The 26,862-nt window shown below is 36.6% G+C and overlaps 1 protein-coding gene across 1 annotated transcript in view; it reads left to right on the forward strand.

Moving 5' to 3' along the window:
• The window catches only part of kri (uracil phosphoribosyltransferase krishah), a 113,730-nt gene that overhangs the window by 857 nt on the left and 86,011 nt on the right, over positions 1–26,862 (forward strand). The window lies entirely within an intron of this gene.

Below are 26,862 nucleotides of genomic sequence, written 5' to 3' on the forward strand. Positions count from 1 at the left end.
AACTAGGGTTGCCAACCGTCCTTTATTTCAAAGGACAGTCCTTTATTCAGCTCTATTTGTCCTTGTCCTTTATTGAAATATGAAATGACACTATTTGTCCTTTATTTTGAAATCGTTTTGACTTGAAGTTCAATTTCCTACTCTCAAAATGTGATGATTGCCAAAGCGTTTACTTCTTGTAAGACTGCAGACTACCAACTCTGCATTCTGCACAACACCAGACGTACAGAGCGGCAGACCGCAGACCAGGGTGTAAAAATAGCCTCATTTTATGTATAACTCAATTTTCAATTAAAAAGAAAAGGCACTAATTTTGGGAAAACCAGAAAATCGTAAACTGTTACTAAGTATGAGAGCCACCACCAAGAAAAAAAATAAAATAAAAGAAAAACAATAGAGAAAGAGAGGAGGTGCCGTTGGACGTTTGGAAAGGCAATACTTCCGCCTATCAACTGAACTCATGAAGAACCAAAACAATTATGGCGTATTATACAACAATGTACTGATGAGACCCTTCACAAAATCGAGCCGTAATTTGTTATAAATACTAGAACAGTGAAATCTATGTGAGAAAACTTGTAATAATAGTGCCAATATTTCATGTTATTAACAGATATTTGGAAAAACTGAATAGATTTCGATGAAATTCAACATTCGGCAAATTATCAAACCTAAGCTTCGTAGGCCACTCATTTCCCAAAGTTTCAGAAATTTGTAGAACATTTGAAGCTAGAAGGAAAGCTCAAATTAAAGATGGATGAACTTTTTGATAAAGAAATATTAATTCAAAGAATCTTCGACACGTTCTGAACTCCTCATAAGCTCAAAAACATAAATCAGAAAGTGGTATTTTATTTTCAAATCTTTGTACTTTAATTGTATCAATGTTTTCAAAATAGTTTGTTTTGTACAATTAATACCAGGAATATCATCTTATTGTGAGATTTTTTTAGTTTCAATGTCATCTAAATGGCGAGATGAAAGAAACTGATGCTCTGTTGAATTAATTAAGAATGAACTTCTCATACATTTTAACATAAAAGTTAGTTATTTGGAATTCGCTAAAAACAGCAAAAATGATACAAATTTTCTGAAGGCAGCAAAAAGTCAGGGTAAATATAGTTTTAAAGTTTAGAATCCTTTGATCTAAGTAAAATAAATGTCTTCTCATTCTTGTTTTTGTATTTTCATTTAGGTAAGAAAAATGTAATTTTGAACTGCATTTAATATTGGCATCTATTATGATCTATAGCCACTAAAATAAATATCAATAGAGTTTTTATGTCCTTTATTGTAGCCTAAAAGAGTTGGCAACTCAAGTCTTAACTGTCCTTTTGATATTATTATAGAGCTTCACTTTTTCTTGTACAGACATGGTTAATGCTGTCAACTTAGACGGGGTTTACACGGTCTACGGTTCGTCGAACGCGGTTCGACAGACACGTGTTAGTGATGTGTGAACGGGGTATTTGGGGTTTAACCAACGTGTTCGACAACCAAATACCCCGTTCACACATCACTTTAAACACGTGTCTGTCGAACCGCGTTCGACGAACCGTTAGACAGTGGACACACACACACACGTCAGTCGGGGTAGGAGCGAAGTCTGGACTCCGGTGAAATCTTCAAAGTTTGTTGTATTAATAGGGAAGGGGAGAGCTCGTGGTGTAGTGGGAAGGTGAAGAAAAGGAGAAGGGGAGGGATTACTGAGGAAAATGGAAGGAAATGAGGAAGGGGACGTACGGGCCCAGGATCTTAGGAAAAGCGTAAACAAACGGGGGCAGAATACACAGACGAACACAAGGAAGCAGAGGTGTCAAGAGCAGAAATATAGATAACAGCAGCTCAATGGAAGAAGATAACTGCTTTTTATAGATTTAATAAGGGAGGAGGTGACAACCTCCCCCGACTAATAAATCTAGAGGAGAAACTAACAAAATGAACGAAGAATGGGAGGTTAGGTTTGACCAATTAACTCTAGTTGCCGAGAAAGTTGATAAACTGGAAGAACTAAGGAAAGAGAATCAAAATCTAACTGAATAAATAGAAGAATTAAAAATACAGTTAAAAGAAGTAAAAGATGAGAATGAGGAGTTAAAGAGAAATAATAAAGAGAATAAAGAGTACATAGCAAAAGAGGTAAGTGGTTGGAAAAAAGTACAAGAGAACAGTAAAATGGAATTTAGAAGTATAATGGAACAGCAGATGAAAGAACAAACTGCGGACACAGTTATTAAAGGGATGAGGGAGGAGAATATAGTAAGAGACTTAGCGGATAAAAAGAAATGTATAATTATATTAGGGATGGAAGAGAAGTATAATCAAAATAGGACTACAAGAATGAAGGAGGAAAAGGAAAAAGTAAATAATATATTAGAAGTAGTTCAAGAAGATGAACCAGAAATAGGGAAACAAATAGAAGAAATGTATAAGGCTCGGGAAATACAATACAGACAAGACCAGACCAATTAAGGTTAAATTCAGGTAAAAAACGACAGCAGATAATATCTTAGCAAAAACAGGGAAACTAGCAGACAGTGAACAATATAAAAAGGTATGGATAAAAAGAGAAATGAATAAAGAGGAAAGAGAGGATGAGAAAAAAAAACTAGAAGCTAAGGAAAAAACGAGAAAAGAAAAGAGTCAGATAAAGGGAAATTCTATTGGAGAGTAGTGAATATGAAAGTAAGGAAATGGTTCATAGCAGAGAAAAACAGAAGGGAAACAGAAAATACGATGGAAATAGCAGAAAATTAAAAGTGTCTTACACAAATATAGATGGCTTAATAACAGGCCTCAACGAACTGAATGATTACCTGAAGGAAAAAGAACCGGACATAATGGGAATTGTAGAGTCAAAATTGAAAGGCCCACTACCACCCAACAGAGTAGGACATGCTGCATATAATTATTGGACAAGAAACAGGGAGGTAAAACAAGGGGGTGGAGTTATGTTCCTGACTAAGAAGGATATAAATGTGAGGAATGTCACATATGGAAAGAATAGAGTAGAGATGCTTATGATGGAAGTGGAGGACAAGAATGGGAAGAGCAGGAAGTTTGTAGTAAACTATGTGCCTCCTAAAACGGCTTCGTGGGAAGAGAAAGAACACAAAAATATGTTAGAAGACAAGTATAACACTAAATAAGATAATGGAAGATGGAGGAAGATTAGTTATAATGGGTGACTATAATTGTAAAGAAATCTGCTGGGAAGAGATGACAATGAAGGGTGGAGACGACCTATGGGGAAATGTACTACTTGATATGATTATAGAACATACAATGACGCAATGGGTACAAGAGAATACTAGGTATAGAAATGAGGAAGAACCATCGAGACTGGACCTAATAATTACATCAGAACCCGAAATAGTGAACAAGATTGAATATAAGACACCAATAAAAGTGACCACATATTGGTTGAACTGGAACTAAATGAGGAAAAATGTATGAAAAAAATAAACAATATAGGAAGGGAAGATTGGTGTATGAAAAAAAAATCATAAAATAAGAGAATTCTTTCAAAAAGCAGACTGGGAAATACACAAAGAGGAAACAACAGTAGAAGAGAAATGGACTATTTTGACAAAATGTTGGTACAACAAAAGATGTAGGAAGTTAAAAGACAAAAGGGATCAAGCTTGGATAAAACGGAAAAAAAAGACAAAAGACATGGAAAATATGTACTAGTTATAGAAATGAATATGTACAAGTGTGCAGAGAAGAAAAGAGAAAATACGAAAAAGATGTCATAGAAAAATGTAAAGATCAACCAAAACTATTTTACAGATTTGTAAACAACAAACTGAAAAACAAACAAGAATTAGAGAAACTACAAGGAGTTGAATACACAGAGGAAATAGAAATGGCAGAAATTATGAACAAGCATTTTAAATCGGTGTTTACGAGGGAGAACATACAACTTAGAGATATCGAGTGGGAGGAGAAAGTCCCCCCTATGAAAGAGATAGAAGTAACAAAGAATGAAATAATGAATCATCTGAGAAATCTCGATGTCAGAAAATCGCATGGACCAGATGAAATGGCAAACTGGATTTTGAGAGAATGCAGGAATAAACTTACAGACAAAATGCATAGTCTAATAAACAGTTCATTGAAAGAAGGAAAAGTTCCAAAAGATTGGAAAAGAGCAAATATAGTACCAATATATAAAGGGGGAAACAAGAAAGACCCTACTAACTATAGACCGGTCTCTTACAAGTACGATAGCTAAAATTTGTGAAAGAATGATCAAAATTAGATGGGTAAGGCATTTGAAAGAAAAAAAAAACGTACTAAATCCAAGGCAATTTGGATTTAGACAAGGACGATCATGCGTCACAAACTTAATGTGTTTCTATTCAAGGCTAATAGATGTAATACAAGAAAGAGATGGATGGGCTGATTGTGCATTTCTAGACCTGAAAAAAGCTTTTGATAAGGTGCCACATAAGAAGTTGCTAAAGAAATTAGAAACTGCAGGAGGAATACAGGGCAAACTGCTGAAGTGGATGGAAGACTTCTTACATGAAAGATAAATGAGAGTGGTGATAAAAGACAAACATGCTAATTGGGATGAAATGATAAGTGGAGTTCCACAAGGAACAGTTCTGGCCCCAATAATGTTTGCTATATATATTAATGATATGGATAAAGGAATTGAAAGTTATATGAGCTTCTTTACGGATGATGCAAAATTGTTGAAAAAAGTGAACACTGTAGAAGATTGTGAGTCGCTACAGAGTGATCTCAATAAAGTATGGGAATGGAGTAGGAAGTGGGAGATGGAATTCGATATTAAGAAGTGTAGTATAATGGAATTTGGAAGAAAAAAAATAGTGGGATCATATAAATTGGGAGAAGAAAAAAATTAAAAAGTAGAAAATGAGAAAGACCTGGGAGTCATTATTATGAATAATATGTCCCCTGAGAAAAAAAAAATGGGAGAAACTTATAATTTAATAAGAACAATCAAAGTGGCATTTACATACCGGGACGAAGAAATGGTGAAGAAAATACTGGTCACTTTAATAAGACCAAGATTGGAGTATGCAGCGACGACGCGGTCACCAAGTACAAAAAAAATGTATAACAAAACTTGAAAGAATACAAAGAGCAATTACGAAATTAGCACCACCACTCTCAGAACTATCATATAAAGAGAGACTAGCGAAACTTGAGCTACAGACATTAGAGCAAAGGAGAGAGGAGACTTGATAACTATTTATAGAATCATGAAAGGCAGAGAAACTATTGAGAGAGGATCTAATAAAATGGGATAGTAGAAATACAAGAGGACACGGAAAGAAAATCAAGAAAGACATTTATAGAAGAGATCTGAAAAAGAACAGCTTTCCCCACAGGGTAATAGACGTTTGGAACAAGTTAGATGAGAATGTGGTGTGTGCAAAAACAATACACGAATTTAAAAACAGTCTAGATAAAACGAGATGTGAAGACGGGACACCACGAGCATAGCTCCCCTTCCCGTAAAACACAACTAGGTAAATACACACACACACACACACACTCCAGAGCTGTGGCTTGCAGTGCTGTAATGCCTTCTCACCACTGGACAGGATTCGAACTCGTATCACTGAATTAACGGTCGAATGCGGTACCATACACCAGCAAGCCGGTTTGTATATACACAATTGTAAATACACACAATTAGGTCAATACACTCACACAGTGCATGTGTGACAGGGAGCGAACGAAAATGTATTTCAAGCACAATATCACAAACTAATTCAACTAAGGCAATAACTTGTAGTTTGCCAATTTTTCGCTGGATGGAGCGTATTCTCGCTATATCATGCGTGGCCCCGTAACGAAGATTTATTTTAATTTGTCTTACGAACAAGGAAAGTGACAAGCCGGAGCTGTAAATGATCGAAGAAACACAATTATCGCTATCTAGCGGCATCCGCTCTTTTTAAAGAACCCCATTCGTAATAGTGTTTTTTACATTTTTGAGTTCATAATAATTTTTTCCGTAACTAGGGAGTGTGTGAATTCACACACACACACACACACACACACACACACACACACACACACACACACACACACACACACACACACACACACACACACACGACTCGGTGGCGCGGTTGATAGAGCGCTAGACTGTCAAGTACGGTGGTGCTCGCAGTACCTGGCTCGAATCCTGCCCAGCGCCGAAATTATTTCGGTATCGCTGCGCTTCGGGTCGTTACTCTGACTCTCGTGGGCGGGGAGTTGTGTGTGTGTGTGTGTGTGTGTGTGTGTGTGTGTGTGTGTGTGTGTGCAAGGTCATAGCATTACCCATAGATCGGTCATACGAGCTCTGAGCTCTCTTCCGGGAGGGAAATAGCTGTCGATCACGAGTCCAACACGTGATCCAAAAGACCAAGGTGAATACACACACACACGCACACACACACACACACACACACACACACACACACACACACACACACACACACACATATATATATATATATATATACATATAATATATATACATATATATATATATATATATATATATATATATAATACACACACACACACACACACACACACACACACACACACACACATATATATATATATATATATATATGTGTGTGTGTGTGTGTGTGTGTGTGTGTGTGTGTGTGTGTGTGTGTGTGTGTGAGTGGTAAAGGTGGTAGAGAAACGCGGGTTAAAGCGAGAACACTATATTCCTGATGTTTCGACTACAAGTCTTCTTCAGAGTCACTCTGAAGAAGACTTTTTCCACTCATCTGTCTTACCTTCATAACAATATATATATATATATATATATATATATATATATATATATATATATATATATATATATATATATATATATATATATATATCGTATATATAATCTATGAGTGTGTACACACACACACGTATAAGCAATTTCTAGTCCCTTGCCTCATCCATGAATTACCTCTACCACGTTACTCCTACGAACTTCTCTCAATCGTCCCCACAACCTGGTCCCCCTCTTCCACGGTTCAAACCCCACGACATCCAGTCTAATAAAGATTAGGTTAGGTTGATTGAGGGTTATACTTATTGTCATTAATTTATACAACCGAAGAATCGTAAACCCAGGATGGCCCATACGAAGAATTGTCACCCGAGGATAGCCCACATTAAGAATTGTCACCCTGGGAAAACCCATAGGAAGAATTGTCACCCTCTCGAAATCTGGGGTGACGATTCTTCGTGTGATCTCTATTCTCTGGTTACTTTCTTTGTCCAGTTCCACAGTATCTTTCATCCAAGACTGATTTCTTGTGCAATTTCCCCTGTCCACCAGTGTTATTCCCAGAATCCATCTCCATGCACTTTCCAAGCCCGGTTTCCGTCGCCTTCGTCACTTTTCAAACTAATTCCTCTTTCTGATTTTTGTTACTGGTTACTGATGCATGTTTTCAAATACATTTACGTTATTTTCTTAATATCAGAGTTGAGTTCCATGTTTCCATAACTTGACATCGTCATCTGCATTTCGAGTTTAATTTGTGTTGTTTTGATTCCCATTTTCTTCTTTTCTTTCTTCGTTATTCACATTTTCTGGGGCATATCTGTTTCCGAAATTATTTTCTTCTACTTTACTGTTGTCTTTGTCTCCTTTCATGAGAGGTATTTCACGTCTGGTTACTACAAGAATAACTTTTGCCCACGACTATATACTAAAACATTTGTGCATATTTACCTATTTGTGATGTAACCGAAAGGATTTGTCAGGACCATGATTGGCTCACAACCATAAAAATGTAAACAAAAACAGGTATAAAAACACACATAAACAAATAAATAGAATAAGACATGTAACTCCAAATTGAGAATATTTAAATCACAGAAACCTTTACATTTATGAATTTTCAGTATCAAGGTAATGTATATAGGGTAGCAAGGAGAAGTGGGAATGAATACAGTTCGTAAAGCGCATCACTCACTATCGAACCAAACTGAAGGTCTCACTTTTGCCGACCAGTGAGAACGATATCGTTGTGATGTCGTCATCAAGGTCAGTTATAAAATGAAATGTGGCGTCATAGCGTCGACGACAAGCCCCCAGAGTCAATGATTAATCAAACCATCAACCAATCACGTTCTATTCCGGGTCATGTTATCTCTGCTAGATGCGTCCGTACATCCATCCCGTTCACGTGACTCGTCGTCTCTTCAAGGCTGTAATATATATATATATATATATACATATATGTATATATATATATATATATATATATATATATATATATATATATATATATATATATATATCTGTGTGTGTGTGTGTGTGTGTGTGTATGTGTGTGTGTGTGTGTGTGTGTGTGTAATAAAACCATTTGGAAAATAAAATGAAAGGTGACCGAACGAAAATGTCTTCAGTAGACGAAAACGTTCGGTCACCTTTCATTTTATTTTCCAAGTGGTTTTATAACACATTTTGTGAATCACGTGTTTTTGTGATTTATTCGCATATATATATATATATATATATATATATATATATATATATAAATATATATATATCTATTTATATATAAATATATATATATATATATATATATATATATATATATATATATATATATATGTATGAGTGTATGGATCGTACGTCCTCCTAGGAGCCTTACATGGAATAGCATACCTAGCTGCATTGTTTATGGTCCCGTAGCATCCCCAAAGTGCTGCTACGGGAAGGAATGGTTGTGTTGTTTTTGTTTGTTTGTGATGTGAGTCAGTGTGTGTGTGGAGGTGGCGATACTATTGCTCGCCCCCCCCCCATATAAAAGGTGTCAATGTTTTTACTGTATTTAGGTATAATTTAGAAGAAGAAAATGACGGATTTGGAAAGCTTTGGTGAATTCTATTGTGAGACTAGGACAGGACTGTGGTACACAACAGATTTTCTCGTTAACACTAGTTGATGTTATATAGTTGAGGGCCAGTTTTATTTGATAATGGGTGCCTCCACAAATTGTGTGTGTGTGTATGTGTGTGTGTGTGTGTGTGTGTGTGTGTGTGTGTGTGTGTGTGTGTGTGTGTGTGTGTGTTTTCGGGGGAAACTAACTCCGTGCTCAATTTCCAATAACCGTTTCGCATCTAAATCTAGGAACGCAAGTCTTAAAAGATTATGTTTGTTTAAACTACCTCCTTCTCAGAATTTCATATTCTTTCAGTTCTAACATGCTTTCTATTATTAACTATATTTTAGGACAGCAATGCGGACAGTGAGTTAATGGTGCCTCCATCTTTGAATTGATAGGTAATTGTAATATGTATGATATGAATGATAAGTAATTGTGAAGTTATCTGAGCTAGTGTAGTTAGATTAACATCATTAACCCTTATTCCTGAAGTTGTATATAGGCTTTACTTTGGTCACAGCCAGACAAATTCATTCAGCTGATCGAGAACTACCATCAGATTGGCGTCCGTATGACGAATAAATTCGTATGGTAATACCAGTGAATTACGACTTCATGCTGAACGAAATTATCGGGGGCGAGTCCATTCCCAAACGAGTGATTCTCCGTACATTTATATTTTTATTTCATTATTTAACCCTTTCGTTCTTCATATCTTCCATTCTTAATTTCTTTCTGTTGTTATTCTTCGTATTGTTTCCTGTTCTTTGTTTCATTTGTTTTTCAATTTCCGTTCGTTTTTTTTTTTTTCTAAATGCAACGAAGCACTATTGAAAGTATGGGTGATTTATTTGTTATTCCTACGGAAATGCAGACCACGTACATACCAAACTTTTTTTTATCCATACATTTCCCGTGAGGGTTGAGAAGGAAGTTCGTTCTGTGGGTGGGAATGTGTCGCACGCTCGTGACGCTAGTTAAAAGCAGACGACATGACGACATGTTGTACGTCATCAGTAGTAGCGCGCCGCCAGCAGCACCGCAGGTGGAGCACGGGCTGCAACGCCGCGAGGAGGACGTAGAATCTCCCGTGTGTATGAGTAAGATTATTTCTGGTACCGGAAGGGCCTGCGGGTGGCACGGGGTTCTGTCTGTGGCGAGCAGGGGCGGCGGGTGGGTGGGTGGGTTCCCTGTAACGAGGTGACTCAGGGATGATGTGGGGCAGCAGACGCGAGAGGTGTTTCGCGCCGAAAAGGTGGTGGTATGCAGAGGCAGTAGCGTTTGGGCGGGTACGAAGGGAAGAGCAACACTGGCTAATCCCTTTAACTTGACGCTTACTTACCTTAATGTCTATTCTAGCCACAATCAGACGATTTTATTTACTTGATGGTTGGATTCTGGATAGAATGGGATCTTACGATTGATAGCACAATTAAATAAATCTAGGTTGGACAGTAAAAATAGTACGCCACAGTATTGAAGAAATTATTATGAGTTGGCTGACCGAAATGAAGAGGAATCTTTTGGCTAGTCTACAATTTAACTTGCAGGATTAGATGAAAATTACATTAGCATGTATTATATGTATTAATAGCACTGTCGAAATGTGCACTTATTTAACACAAAAGAAACTAGGAAGACATTAATTTTTTTTGTAGTTCAATAAAGCCAGAGAAACACGAACCAATCGACATTTATGACTTCGCCCTCCGCCAACTACACGGGGGTGGAGTGGAGATTGGGAATGCTATGATGATGGAAGGTGGAGTGAGTGTCGGAGCAACGAGGCCTTGAAAAGGCGTCTAAATGCATTTTACTCAGTGGATCCATGGCAAGAATTTAGGGAGGCCAAGGCCTACTGTTACAAATTATACAATTCTTAATGATGTGAAGAATCTGATAAAAAAAAAATACATCATTTATTTTCAACCTTTTTGGCGGGGTGGGATTTGGGAGAAAATTTGGAGGAGCCGCACATTTTTAAATTTGAGAACCACTGCTCCCTTTCATTGTGTTTTACGAGTTCATATTTATTGTCTGTCACCATGCGATTATATTCAATTATATGAATCCCTTCGTTGTATATTCTTTACCTTGACTGCTTATTTTAGCAGCTGACGAACTATGTGAAATAATAATAATAATAATAACTACAGGGAGTGCCTAAGATTTACAATGATGCGTGAATAGAATTCTTTTCCAATAGGTCCCTTCTACTTGGAAAGTACTGGATAAATCACCATGGAGTCAAAATATAGCGGGAAAAACAAATGATAATATCAATTATAGCACTATTGTTAATAGCATAAAAATAAAAACAATAATGATAATAGCAGTGATAATAATAAGAACAATAATGATAGCATCAATACTAAACTCTAACAATAAAAATGATAGTAATAATAATAATAATGGTAATTATAATATTATTATTATTATTATTATTATTATTATTATTGATAATAATAATAATAATAATAATAATAATGATAATAATAACGCCATTTTATGGCGTCATCCAAAGTCGAGATTGGGCTCGCTTGGAAATTTTTCTATTTTAGTTCAAAAGTGGAGGGTGGCTGGCAGATGCCTCTTAAAGGGCGACTGTGACGTCAGAATCTCGACGCAGGCTTGTACTGTTGTACTGCGCAAAAAAAAAGATAATAATAAATAAATAAATAAATAACCTGTTTTACTTTATTTCGTATGTGATTCAGACATTTCCTTATTGATTAATTAACTACCTTTATTTTTTCTTATTATTGTTATTATTATAATTAATATAATACTTTTTATTATTATCGTCATTATCATTATTCATTACTATCGTCATTATCATAATTATTATTATCATCATCATCATTTAAGCGTGGTTTACTGGGCGCTGTTTTTTATTTGCTTTGGACAAGCGTATTTATTCGCTGGCGACTAAAATCAAGAATTCGCATCGTCTGTTTGACGCTGCCATAAAGATCAACATGTTCAAATTTATCACTCGCGTCTAGTTTTTCAGTAGCTAATAAAGACGCTAGCGTCAAGCGTCAAAAGAGCGACATGTAAGTCTATACGTTCACTTACACAGCTGTTACATTTTGCCGTCCCCAACTCCCCACAAAACCACGCAATTGAACCCAGACTCTAGCACAACGTTTCCCAATCTTTCCCGACCATAGCGCCCCCCGTTGTCATGTCTACAGTCCAGCACCCCTATCTTGTTATTAGAAGGATAAAAGAAAGTGAAGTGTACTACTTGATTTATTTTATTGATTCCTTAGAATTGAAAAAGTTTGACAATATTGTTTGTAGGAGAAATAAGAACACCGTAGAAAAATAAAATAGCATGGGAAAAGTCAAATGTGGACAACTAGGTAGTCAACGTGATTTTTGTGTGCATCACTTCCCAGCACCCCCTATAATTGATTTCAGCACCCCCAGTTTAGAAAACGCTGCTCTAGCACAAAGAAAACTCACTAGTCCTGATCAACAACAAAATTGTCCCAAGGAAAACAATAGCTGTATCATGTATGTGTTTGCATGCAGAAACAAAAAATAATGTCCAGTTTTTCCATCACCCAGAGTTTTTGTGTTCCACGGTATGTTACGTTACGTGTGATAAAAATTCAATCAAGCTATTGACAACACCCCGTGAGATTGCCATGCACTTTCAGCCAATCTGTTCTTCAAGTGAACCACGTTATTGAGTCCGGAAGATCTGAATGTTCTTGTGCGGAATTTAAACTTGTCAAAAAAGCAATATGAACTTCTTGCTTCCAGGTTAAATGGTTGGAATCTTCTCCAGAAGAATCCAAAGTTAGTTTTTATCGTAAGCGACATTGTGATTTTGAACAGTTTTTCTCACTCGAAGATGGTGTGGTGTTTTGCAATTATGTACATTCTGTTATGGAGGAACTTAACCATAGATATGACAGGAATGAGTGGCGATGTTTATTGACTTAGAAAATAAGCCTGAAAGCTGTTTTCCTCCACAATGGAAATAAGTTCCCTTCTGTTCTTCTGGGCCATGCAGCTAATACGAAGGAAACATATGAGAGTATGAAATTTCTATTGCAAAAAATTAAGTATGAAGAACAAAAATGGAATATCTGTGGTGACTTAAAGGTTGTGGCAATTTTACTTGGAATGCAGCTGGGTTACACAAAGTTGTGTTGCTCTCAATGTGAGTGGGACAGTCGGGATAAGATTTTTTTTTTTTTTTTTTTTTTTTTTTTTTTTTTTTTTTTTTTTTTTTTTTTTAAAGAATGTGTGGCCGAAACGATCTCTGGCCCCAGGGGAGAAGAATTTTGCCAATCCTCCTCTTGTTGATTCAGAGAAATTTTATCTGCCTCCTTTGCATATGCTAAGGTTGATGAAAAATTTGTTAAAGGTATGAATAGAACTGGCAAGGGACTCATATATTTACAAAATAAATTTCCTAGACTAAGTGACGCAAAAATCAAAGAAGGTATTTTAGTTGGACCACAGATTAGGGAGCTGATGAGACCAAAATCGTGAAAAAAACGCAGTTTTTGGGGGATTACAAAGCAAATAACTATTCTGAAATCGTAAAAGAGCTACTAACATCCTACAAGGCCACGGGATGCAATATTAGCCTAAAAATCCACTTTCTAGACTCTCACTTGGACTTTTACCCTGCAAATCTTGGCGCCGTCAGTGACGAGCACGGTGAGAGATTTCACCAGGACATTGTGAACATGGAAACCCGGTATCAAGGAAAGTGGATCTCTTCAATGTTGGCTAATTACTGCTGGACACTAAATAGGGATCTCCCAGAAGCAAAATACACTCGAAAATCATACATTTCTACATCCTAATGGTAAGTTTCATTAAAATATCAGCCTCATTTATTAATTACAATTGCTTAGAATTTAATATGCTATCACAGAAAAATTATACCTGATAGAAAAATTCTGAAAACATATTTGAAATAATCAGAAAATAATCTTGTGGGTTAACCTCCTTTTGCTTGTGGGACAGGTATTTTAATCAATTTTGTTGATCAGAGTGCTTATGAAATCTTCACTCAGTGTAATTGTAGGTTTGGTTGCAACCAGCGCTACCCGCAACAGCTAGAAGAAATGGAAAAATGTTATTCAAAATATAAATTTTGTCTACCGATTGGGAGGTGTCACGGAGATGCATAAAATCATCTGGCGACAGACAATAAATAGAGAAGTGAAAAAGTCGATATTTTGTTAATTGAAAGCAAGTATATCCCCAATAAAAGATAGTACGGTTCAAAGTTAAGATTCGTTGATCAAGAAATAGGACGAATTCCTTTGGCAAGGCTGCATATGGGAAAGCCAACAGAAAAACAAAAGAAAACGAACAAATGAAACAACGTGTTTTGCAGGGACTCGTTCATACTTTGTGTCGTATTGGTCCATCGTTTCTGTCCGAGGCGTAAAGGAAAAATAACTGAGGCATATCAGACTGATTTAAGTAAGGATCTTGGTGTAATGCTGCACCACGCACGCACGCACACACACACACACACACACACACTTCAACGAATGGACGGCTTAGAAGACGTTCTGAAGAAAAGTGAAGTCTGTGGATCCCAACGCAAAGAGAAGTGCCTAGTGTTTTTGCAGGGTGGGGGGGAAATTGCTCGTGGAGTAGTGGGAACGTAGGGAAAGAGGAAAAGGGGAGGGATTACTGAGGGAAATGGAAGGAAATGAGGAGGGAGTAGACTTTGACCAGCCAGACAAGCGGAAGGTAAACAAAAGACTTAGCGAGGATCAAATGTCTAATAAAAATGTAAAGATTAGAAGTATAGAGAGGAGCAATACAGAAGAAAGTGACGAGAATATGTTCCAGGGATTTAAAGAGGGTGGGGGGGACACAACCCCCCCCCCCCCCCGACTGATAAGACTAGAGGAGAGAGTTGATAAGGTGATCGAGGACTTGGAGCGTAAGTTAGGTAACGTAGACTCCATTTTTCAAAGAATTGAAAGGTTGGAACAACTAGAGAAGGCTAACAGAAACTTAACTGAAGAAATAGAGGACCTAAAAAGACAGTTAGGAAATGTAAAGGAGGAGAATGAGAAATTGAAGAAGAATAGTAATGAAAACAGAGAGAAACTAGCTACAGAAGCTAAAAATTGGAGAATAACTCAAGAAGGGAATAAGGTTTCATTCACTGACATAGTCAAACAGCAATTGAAAGAACATAATGAAGACTCAGTTATTAAAGTGATGAGACAGAAGGAGAATATAGTAAGAGAATTAGCTGACAAAAAGAAATGTATAATTATATTAGGAATGGAAGAGAAACATAACCCAGATAGAACTGCAAGAATCAAGGAGGAAAATGAAAGAGTAAGCAGTTTATTAAAATTAGTCCAGGAAGATGAACCAGAAATTATAAAGGAAATTGAGGAAAAATTCAGACTCGGAAAATATAGTACAGATAAGACCAGACCAATTAAGATTAAATTCAGGTCACAAACAACAGCAGAGAAAATTCTATCCAAGACAGGGAAACTAGCAACAAATGATCAATATAAAAAGGTATGGATAAAAAGAGAAATGAATAAGGAGGAAAGAGAGGCAGAAAAGCAGAAAAGAATTGAAGCTAAGGCAAAAAACGAGGAAAGAACGGAGTCAGAGAAAGAGAGATTCTATTGGAGAGTAGTGAACATGAAAATAAAGCAGTTCGACATACTAAAGAAAAACATAAGGGAAACAGAGAACACAATGGAAGTGGCAGAAAACTAAGAGTGTCTTGCACAAATATAGATGGATTGATAACAGGATTGAATGAACTGAATGATTATTTGAAAGAAAAAGAACCGGACATAATGGGAATTGTAGAAACAAAATTAAAAGGCCCACTACCACCCAACAGTGTAGGACATGATACATACAATTATTGGATTAGAAACAGAGAGAAAAAACAAGGGGGTGGAGTTATGTTCCTGACTAAGAAGGATATAAACGTGAAAGGTGTCATATATGGAAAGAATACAGTAGAGATGATTATGATAGAAGTGGAAGACCGAGATAAGAAGAGCAGAAAATTTGTGATCAATTATGTGCCTCCGAAAACAGCCTCATGGGAGGAGAGTGAACATAAAAGTATGTTAGAGGACACAAAGATAGCATTAACTAAAATAATGGAAGACGGAGGAAGAATAGTTATGATGGGCGACTTTAATTGCAAAGAAATCTGCTGGGAAGAAATGACAGTAAAGAGTGGTGATGACTCATGGGGAAATGCTCTACTTGAGATGATTACTGACCATTCAATGACACAATGGATACAAGAGAACACTAGGTATAGAAATGAAGAAGAACCATCGAGGCTAGACTTAATAATTACATCTGAACCTAGAATAGTGGACAAGATTGAATATAAAACACCAATAGGTAAAAGTGACCACATATTGATTGAACTGGAACTTAATGAAGAAAAATATATGAAAAGAAATGAACAATATAGAAAAGGAAGAATGATGTATGAAAAAACAAACTTTGATAAAATAAGAGAATTCTTCCAACAAGAAAACTGGGAAGAAATATACAAAGAAGAAACAACAGTGGAAGAGAAATGGAATATTTTGACAAAAATTTACAAAAAAGGAGTGGAAAAGTATGTCCCAAGACAAAAACAAGAAAAAGAATATGTAAAATGCTGGTACAACAAAAGTTGTAGGGAGTTAAAGGACAAAAGAGACAAAGCCTGGAACAGATGGAAAAAAGACAGAAGACCTGAAAAATGGAAAATATATACTGGTTATAGAAATGAATATGTACAAAAGTGCAGAGAGGAAAAAAGAAAATATGAAAAAGATGTTATAGAAAAGTGTAAAGATCAACCAAAACTATTCTACAGATTTGTAAACAATAAACTGAAAAACAAACAAGACTTAGAGAAATTAAGACAAGGAGGAGTTGAATACACTGAGGAAATGGAAATGGCAGAAATTATGAACAAACATTTTAAATCAGTGTTTACAAGGGAAAATATACAACCTGAAGAGATTGAGTGGAAGGAAAAAGTCCCCCCTATGGAAGAAATAGAAGTAACAAAGAATGAAATATTGACACACTTGGGTAATTTTGATGTCAGAAAATCGCATGGGCCAGATGAAATAGCAAACTGGATTCTGAAAGAATGCAGGAATGAACTGGCAGACAAAATACATAGCATAATAAGCAGTTCCTTAAAAGAAGGAAAAGTTCCAGAAGATTGGAAAAAAGCAAATATAGTACCTATATATAAAGGAGGAAATAAAGAAGAACCTACCAACTATAGACCAGTCTCTCTAACAAGTACAATAGCAAAAATATGTGAAAGAATTATCAAAAGTAGATGGGTAAAATACTTGGAAAAAAACAACGTACTAAATCCAAGACAATTTGGATTCAGACAAGGACGATCATGCGTCACCAATTTAATATGTTTCTATTCAAGGCTAATAGATATAATACAAGAAAGAGATGGATGGGCTGATTGTGCATTTCTAGACCTAAAAAAAGCTTTTGACAAAGTACCACATAAGAAGTTGCTTAAGAAATTAGAATATGAAGGAGGAATACAAGGTAAATTGCTAAATTGGATGGAAGACTTTTTGCAAGAAAGAAAAATGAGAGTAGTGATAAGAGATCAGCACTCAAAATGGAATGAAGTAATAAGCGGTGTCCCGCAGGGAACAGTTCTGGCCCCAATAATGTTTGCTATATATATTAATGATATGGATGAAGGAATTGAAAGCTATATGAGCTTCTTTGCAGATGATGCAAAATTACTGAAAAGAGTGAAAACTGAAGAAGATTGTGAATCACTACAGAGAGATCTAAATAAAGTACAAGAATGGAGTAGGAAGTGGGAGATGGAGTTCAATACAAAAAAGTGTAGTATAATGGAATTTGGAAAAAGCAAAAACAGAATAACAGGATCATATAATTTGGGAAAAGAAGGAATAAAAAAAGTAGAAAAAGAGAAGGACCTGGGAGTCATTGTTATGAATAATATGTCACCTGAGAAACATATAAATAAGATTTTTGGAGAAACTTATAATTTAATAAGAACAATCAAAGTGGCATTTACATACCTGGATGAAGAAATGGTGAGGAAAATCCTAATCACCCTGATAAGACCAAGATTGGAATATGCAGCAACGATATGGTCACCAAGTACAAAAAAATGTATAAAAAAACTTGAAAGAATACAAAGAGCAATTACAAAACTGGCACCAACACTCTCAAAACTATCATATGAAGAGAGACTACAAAAACTTAAACTACAGACACTAGAGCAAAGAAGAGAGAGAGGAGATTTGATAGCTATTTACAGAATCATGAAAGGCATAGAAATTACTGATAGAGAGAATCTGATAAAATGGGATGACAGAAATACAAGAGGACACGGAAAGAAAATAAAAAAAGACAGCTATAGAAGAGATTTTAAAAAGAACAGCTTTCCTCACAGAGCAATAGACAGTTGGAACAAGTTAGATGAGAAAGTGGTGTGTGCAAAAACAATACATGAATTTAAAAATAGTTTAGATAAAATGAGATATGAAGACGGGACCCCACGAGCATAGCTCCCCTTCCCGTAAAATACAACTAGGTAAATACAACTAGGTAAATACATACGACTCGGTGGCGCGGTTGGTAGTGGCTCAGACTCTCAGCACGGTGGTGCCGGGGGTACTGGGTTCGAATCCTGCCCAGGGCTGAAATTATTTCAGTATCGCTGCGCTTCGAGTCGTTACTCCAACTCTCGTGGGCGGGGAGTTGGGTGTGTGTGTGCTTGTAAGGTCATAGCATTACCCATAGATCGGTCATACGAGCTCTGAGCTCTCTTCCGGGAGGGAAATAGCTGTCGATCACGAGTCCAACACGTGATCCAAAGACCAAGGTGAATACACATACACACACACACACACATATATATATATGTATATATATATATATATATTTATATATATGTGTGTGTGTGTGTGTGTGTGTGTATTTACCTAGTTGTACCTAGTTGTATTTTACGGGAAGGGGAGCTATGCTCGTGGTGTCCCGTCTTCATATCTCATTTTATCTAAACTATTTTTAAATTCATGTATTGTTTTTGCACACACTACTTTCTCATCTAACTTGTTCCAACTGTCTATTACTCTGTGAGGAAAGCTGTTCTTTTTCAGATCTCTTCTATAGCTGTCTTTTTTTATTTTCTTTCCGTGTCCTCTTGTATTTCTATCATCCCATTTTATCAGATTCTCTCTATCAGTAATTTCTATGCCTTTCATGATTCTGTATATAGCTATAAAATCTCCTGTCTCTTTTCTTTGCTCTAGTGTCTGCAGCTCAAGTTTTGCTAGTCTCTCTTCATATGATAGTTTTGAGAGTGTTGGTGCCAATTTCGTAATTGCTCTTTGCATTCTTTCAAGTTTTTTATACATTTTTTTTTTTGTACTTGGTGACCACATCGTTGCTGCATATTCCAATCTTGGTCTTATCAGAGTGATTAGTATTTTCTTCACCATTTCTTCATCGAGGTATGTAAATGCCACTTTGATTGTTCTTATTAAATTATAAGTTTCACAAGAAATCTTATTTATTTGTTTGTCAGGTGACATATTATTCATAATAATGACTCCCAGGTCCTCATTTTCATTTTTTTTTTTATACTTTCTTCTCCCAATTTATATGATCCTGTTATTCTGTTTTTGCATTTTCCAAATTCTATTATACTACACTTTTTAGTATAGAACTCCATCTCCCACTTCCTACTCCATTTCCAGACTTTATTTAGATCACTCTGTAGTGATTCACAATCTTCTTCCGTGTTCACTTTTTTAATAGTTTTGCATCATCTGCAAAGAAGCTCATATAACTTTCAATTTCTTCATCCATATTAATATATATAGCAAACATTATTGGGGCCAAAACTGTTCCTTGTGGAACACCACTTATTACTTCATCCCAATTTGAGTGTTTGTCTCTTACGAGTATCACTACTCTCATTTTTCTTTCTTGCAAAAAGTCTTCCATCCATTTAAGCAGTTTGCCCTGTATTCCTCCTTCAGTTTCTAATTTCTTAAGCAACTTCTTATGTGGTACTTTGTCAAAGGCCTTTTTTAGGTCTAGAAATGCACAATCAGCCCATCCATCTCTTTCTTGTATTATATCTATTAGCCTTGAATAGAAACATATTAAATTAGTGACGCATGATCGTCCTTGTCTGAATCCAAATTGCCTTGGATTAAGCACGCTGTTTTTTTCTGAATATTTTACCCATTTACTTTTGATAATTCTTTCACAAATTTTTGCTATTGTACTTGTTAGAGATACTGGTCTATAGTTGTTAGGGTCTTCTTTATTACCTCCTTTATATATAGGTACTATATTTGCTTTTTTCCAATCTTCTGGAACTTTTCCTTCTTTCAAGGAACTATTTATTATGCTATGTATTTTGTCTGCCAGTTCATTCCTGCATTCTTTCAGAATCCAGTTTGCTATTTCATCTGGTCCATGCGATTTTCTAACATCAAGATTACTCAAGTGTTTCATTATTTCATTCTTTGTTACTTCTATTTCTTTCATAGGGGGACTTTCTCTTTCCATTCGATCTCTTCAGGTTGTATATTCTCCCTTGTAAACACTGATTTAAAATGCTTGTTCATAATTTCCGCCATTTCTATTTCCTCTGTGTATTCAACTCCTTCTTGTCTTAATTTCTCCAAGTCTTGTTTGTTTTTCAGTTTGTTGTTTACAAATCTGTAAAATAATTTTGGTTGATCTTTACATTTTTCTATGACATCTTTTTTATATTTTCTCTTTTCCTCTCTGCACGCTTGTACATATTCATTTCTATAACAAGTATATATTTTCCATTTTTCAGGTCTTTTGTGTTTCTTCCATTTGGTCCAAGCTTTATCTCTTTTGTCTTTTAACTCCCTACAACTTTTGTTGTACCAGCACTTTACATTTTTTTCTTGTTTTTGTCTTGGAACATACTTTTCCACTCCTTTTTTTTTTATAGTTTTTGTCAAAATATTCCATTTCTCTTCCACTGTTGTTTCTATGTATATTCATTCCCAGTTTTCTTTTTGAAAGAATTCTCTTATTTCATCAAAGTTTGTTTTTTCATACATCATTCTTCCTTTTCTATATTGTTCATTTCTTTTCGTGTATTTTTCCTCATTTAGTTCCAGTTCAATCAATATGTGGTCACTTTTACTTATTGGTCTTTTATATCCAATCTTTTCTACTATTCTAGGTTCAGATGTGATTATGAGGTCTAGTCTCGATGGTTCTTCCTCATTTCTATACCTAGTGTTCTGTATCCACTGTGTCATTGTATGGTCAATAATCATCTCGAGTAGAACATTTCCCCATGAGCCGTCTCCACCCTTTACTGTCATCTCTTCCCAGCAGATTTCTTTGCAATTAAAGTCGCCCATCATAACTATTCTTCCTCCATTATCTTATTTAATGTTATCTTTGTGTCTTCTAACATACTTTTATGTTCACTCTCTTCCCACGAGGCTGTTTTTGGAGGCACATAATTTATCACAAACTTTCTGCTCTTCTTATCTATGTCTTCCACTTCGATCATAATCATCTCTACTGCATTCCTTCCACATGTGACACATCTCACGTTTATATTCTTCTTAGTCAGGAACATAACTCCACCCCCTTGTTTTGTCTCTCTGTTTCTAATCCAATAATTATATGCATCATGTCCTACACTGTTGGGTGGAAGTGGACCTTTTAATTTCGTTTCTAGAATGCTATTATGTCCGGTTCTTTTTCCTTCAGATAATCATTCAGCTCATTCAATCCTGTTATTAATCCACCTATATTTGTGTAAGACACTCTTAGTTTTCTGCCACTTCCATTGTATTCTCTGTTTCCCTTTTGTTTTTCTCTAGTATGTCGTATTTCCTTATTTTCATATTCACTACTCTCCAATAGAATTTCTCTTTTTCTGACTGTTCTCTTCTCGTTTTTTTTTTTCCTAAGATTCATGTCTTTTCATTTTTCCTCCTCTCCTTCCTCTTTATTCATTTCTCTTGCTGCTAGTTTCCCTGTTTTTGCTAAGATATTCTCTGCCGTCGTTTGTGACCAGAATTTAATCTTAATTGGTCTGGTCTTATCTGTACTATACTTTCCGAATCTATACATCTCTTCAATTTGTTTCATGCTATACGTTGTTGTTGTTGTCGTTCCCTAGACTGTCTGTCCGAGCAGTCCCGTCTCCCCAAGGAATGCCATAGCCGAAACTGGGTTTTCCCACAAATCCTTTATAGAGCGTATGTTGTGTTGTTTGCGTGCATGATTGTGTATAATGCAGTCTTCCATTATGTGTTGTATGGTATGGGGTGAAGTGTTACATCCTGGGCAGCTGTTCACAATGCGGTCATCCAGCCTCTTCTGGTAGCTTAGAAGTGCTGGGTGGTGACCGCACCGCAGTCTGGCCAAGTGGACTCTGTCCTTTCGTGGGAGAGAGGATTCAGAAGGGTGGATATCAGGGGGTCTGGCATGCAGCAGTGTGTTGTCTTTCAGTGTGTTAATGGAGCGGTGAGTGATATGATTATGAATATGTTTCTGGAGGCTGGTATTTGGTGGTTGTGGAGGAAGAGAAGAGAGTATCTGTGCGTGATAAAGGTCTTTGGGTGTTGTTTTAATGTTTCTTGGTGTGTGTGGGTGTTCTGCTATGTAGTGTAGCGGGTGTAATGTGTTTGTGGTGGCTGCGGCAAGTGTTTGTGTGCCTCTCATGTCGAGGTGGTCCTTGACTTTGAGGACTTTTGTTTCATGGTGTAAATGGTCTGTAGGTGTTGTATTTGTGCAGCCTGTAATTGTTTTTAGGGCTTTGTTTTGTATGATTTGAAGGGTGTTGTGGTGTGTCTCACTGAGATTAGGAGCCCATGCAGGACTCGCATAATTCAACACTGAGCGTATGCATTGTTTGTATATTGTTATATTAGTTTCTTTGTTTCAGACATGCACAATAACACCAAAAGATGGCTGGCCAATTATCTGGCAGGTAGGAATGCTTACGTGTCATATAATGGCCAATCATCGCACATCAGAAACATTAAGAACGGAGTACCACAGGGCTCAGTTCTATCCCCCACACTATTTAATCTATACATGCATGACTTACCCACGCCAGACACCTCAGAAATACAAATCTCTTCCTACGCAGACGACATAACAATCACATGCACACATCGTAACACAGACAAAGCTGCAGAAATAATCCAGCCATACCTTGACACACTCAACACATGGTTCATCACAAACAGACTCAAAATAGCTCCAACCAAATCTACAGCAACACTTCTCACCAACTGGACAAAAGAACACAAATACATACCTCATCTCTACATCAACAACACTCTAATACCACACACAAACACACCGAAAATTCTTGGTGTAACATACGATACATCCATGTCTTTCAAACAACACATCACAAACATAAAAAAACAAATGCACACCCAGACTTAACGCACTTAAGTCAATCACTGGAACAACATTTGGACAAAACAAAGAAACTAATATAACAATATACAAACAATGCATACGCTCATGCTATACGTTGAGTTAGCTGCTTACTTTTTCTTTTTCCTCATTGATTTTTGTGGTTCTATTTAGGTTATGTTTCTCTTCCATTCCTAATATAATTATACATTTATTTTTATCTGCTAAGTCTCTTACTATATTCTCTTTCTGTCTCATCACTTTAATAACTGAGTCTTCAGTTTGTTCTTTCATTTGCTGTTTAATTATGTCAGTAAATGGAAATTTACTGTTTTCTTGGATTTTTTTCCAACCTTGTGCTTCTTTTGCTATGGCCTCTTTGTTGTCTTTATTATTCCTCTTTAATTCTTCATTCTCCTCTTTTACTTCTTTCAATTTTCTTTTTTATTCTTCTATTTCTTTAGTTAAGTTTTTGTTCACCTTCTCTAGTTCTTCCAATTTTTCAACTCTCTGCGCAATATTTGCTATGTTACCGAACCTGTTCTTCCAATGTTCGGTCACTTGTTCAAGTTTTTCCTCTAGTCTTGCTAATCGGGGGAGGTTGGTATCCGCCCCCCCCCCTCATTAAATCCCTGGAAATTATTATCCTCACCTTCTATTCTGCTGATCTTATCTATATTTCTAATCTTTACATTTTTGTTAATCCCTTCACCAAAATCATCGGTCCTTCTCTTGTTTACAAGACGCCTGGCCTCCTGGACCAAGTCCTCCCCTTCCTCATTTCCTTCCATTTCCCTCAGTAATCCCTCCCCTTCTCCTTTTTCCTCACTTTCCCACTACATCACGAGCTTTCTCCTTCCCTGTACATACAATAAGGTACTTCATTTGCGTTGAGATCCACGAAAAATTCACTTTTTCTTCAGAACTCCAATCTTCGCCGTCCATCCGACGAAAGTGTGTGTGTGTGTGTGTGTGTGTGCACGCAAACACGCTCGGATTCCCTTCTGTCGTAGCTTTGGAATAAAGGTCAGTGACCCGCAGACCACCACCACTACCCCCACCCACCTCCACCACCATGAAGCCTAAAGTTACTGAGAAGACAGACTAGTTTTTAGCTTTGCGAAGATACTCCAAATAGTCGAACCAGCCGGGTTTCAGTCGCACCATGTGTGTGCGCGTGCGCGCTAGTGTGTGCATAGTACTACCTAATTGTATTGTCTGATTAATGCACAGGGAGAGAACGCTCTCTTGTAGTCCTGTCTCTGTGCTCTTATCTGTGAAATTGCCCCCCCCCTTTAAATTAGTAAATTGCCAGGTTTCCTCCATGTTTCCACAAAGTGCGTATATACATGAAAATTCTATTTGTGTATGCCTTTCAAATTCGTTTGTGCAGGCGCGTGCGCGAATTGTTAATTTCACTTTGGCTTCACGTTTATGTTATACAATAACCCCCGGATGAACACATTGAATATTTTATTTTAGTAGATGATTTTATTGATCATGTGCAGTGGACACACCTCGCATGAATAAAATCGTCTGCGCAATCTAGACAACGACCTGCGGTAGCCGAAGTCGAGCTGATATTGATCCAAACACACCGAGTCATCCCCGAGAGACGCTGGCCGCGTTGGAATGAATCCTCGCCACCACTTGACATTGCACCGGGATGTATTTCACCGACTTTTGTAAGACTTTCTCGTCTTAACCTGCAATATGCGTCGTGTAACTCAGGGCAAGAATCAAGTCGTGTTCGTTACGGGTACTTCTCTTTTATTAAGAGTCTGAAATACGGAAATCTTATATTTTCGAATGAAAGTTCCGAAATACAGATAATCCCATATACCAGAAGCTTTTGATGATCTGGCATATATAATTTAAAAGTATTTTCATTCCTAATATTGGGGATTTTCATGTAATAGAGTCTCTGTCTGGAAAACAATCACTGAATCGAACGCGTCCTCGCCTCAAGACGGAAACGTTGAATGGTTTCAGTCCACTTCAACACGAATACTTTGATTCATATTACTTTTATTATTTATTTATTAGTATATTATGATCTATTTGTATATTTGTTTATCTTTTCATGTCGGACAAGGCCAGGCGATTTTATTCAGTTTCTGATCGAACTTTGGGTAGATGTAGTAACAACCAGTCGAGATTTCATTTCGATTCGAATTTTATTTTCTTCTGAAAAAAATCGTATTGACATGGCTTGCATGTAAACATGCTCGTAAAAAAGTTCCCGTGTTGAAGTTGATGTCATTGTTTGATATAATGGTCTCGTTTCCTCATCGGTTCTACTGGGCGTAATGGCGAATGGAAGATGCAGAATTTTTTCTCGCTCTCTCTCCTTCTCTTCCTTTTCATGCATGGAGTCACATAAACATTTTATTATAAATAATGTTATACGGTTTTATTTCGAATTTATCCTTAAGTTGAGTAAACTCATCTACCATTTAGTAAATACAGCTCTCCTGCTAACGACAAATTCTCGATTTGTCTCATTCGTTGCTGTAACGACAGAACAGAAAGAATGACAAATAAGAAATCTGTATGCGAGGTTTTTGGAGCTCTCCTATCAGATACAATGACAAACAGAAACCTCGACAAAAAATGTGTATTGCTGTGGAGTAATTTAGCCAATTTCTTTGCACAAGTGTAGTCTTACAACACACACACACACACACACACACACACACACACACACACACACACACACACACACACACACACACACACACACACACACACACATATATATATATATATATACACGCAACACACATTTCTTTCTACATTACATTCTAAACGAATAATGTTTTTGTAAGTAAATGTATATTGGAATTGCCAACTCCTGAATTGCACTAATATTAAGATTATGGATACGGTCTTCTATGAGACAATCGAGGAAAGTACAGGTTTAAATTGAGCTTTCCAGAAGTATCACACACACAGATATATATATATATATATATACATATATATATATATATATATATATATATATATATATATATATATATATATATATATATATAAATATGTATAAAACAGTGATAAATAAAAAAAAATAGTACATGAGATCCTCTCCACCAAGAAAACGGAGGAATAGAATCGTAACTGAGGTTACAGGGAGTGCAGGTGCATGGGAAGATATTTTCTCCTAAAGGGGGCTAAACCAAAGGCATGTGGTAAATCATCAGGGGGAGTAGTTCCGAGCTTCGAATTAAAATGAAAAGATGGATCATATCGGATGATTCTGATTAGAGACAGCTGCCTAGCGATTTCCTAAGAAGGCGAGGTACGCAGCTACCGTATCCTGAAGAACAGTGACCATGAAGTTCAGAAAGAGACAAAGGTGCAGACTGAAGGCGGAAGGAGAGAGGTTGAAGTTCGTCAGAAAAAAAAGAAGCCTTGGTAAGCTGGAGGCTTTGGCCATTACTTTGCACAAGAGTATTAAATGAGTTCAGGTGCCTCAAACATGAGTAGCGTACTCTATATAAGGACGAATCAGTCCTGGGAAGAG

The sequence above is a fragment of the Oratosquilla oratoria genome, chromosome 4, assembly GCF_046742065.1.
Source record: "Oratosquilla oratoria isolate Oo_2021 chromosome 4, ASM4674206v1, whole genome shotgun sequence".
Classification (NCBI taxonomy): Eukaryota; Metazoa; Arthropoda; class Malacostraca; order Stomatopoda; family Squillidae; genus Oratosquilla; species Oratosquilla oratoria.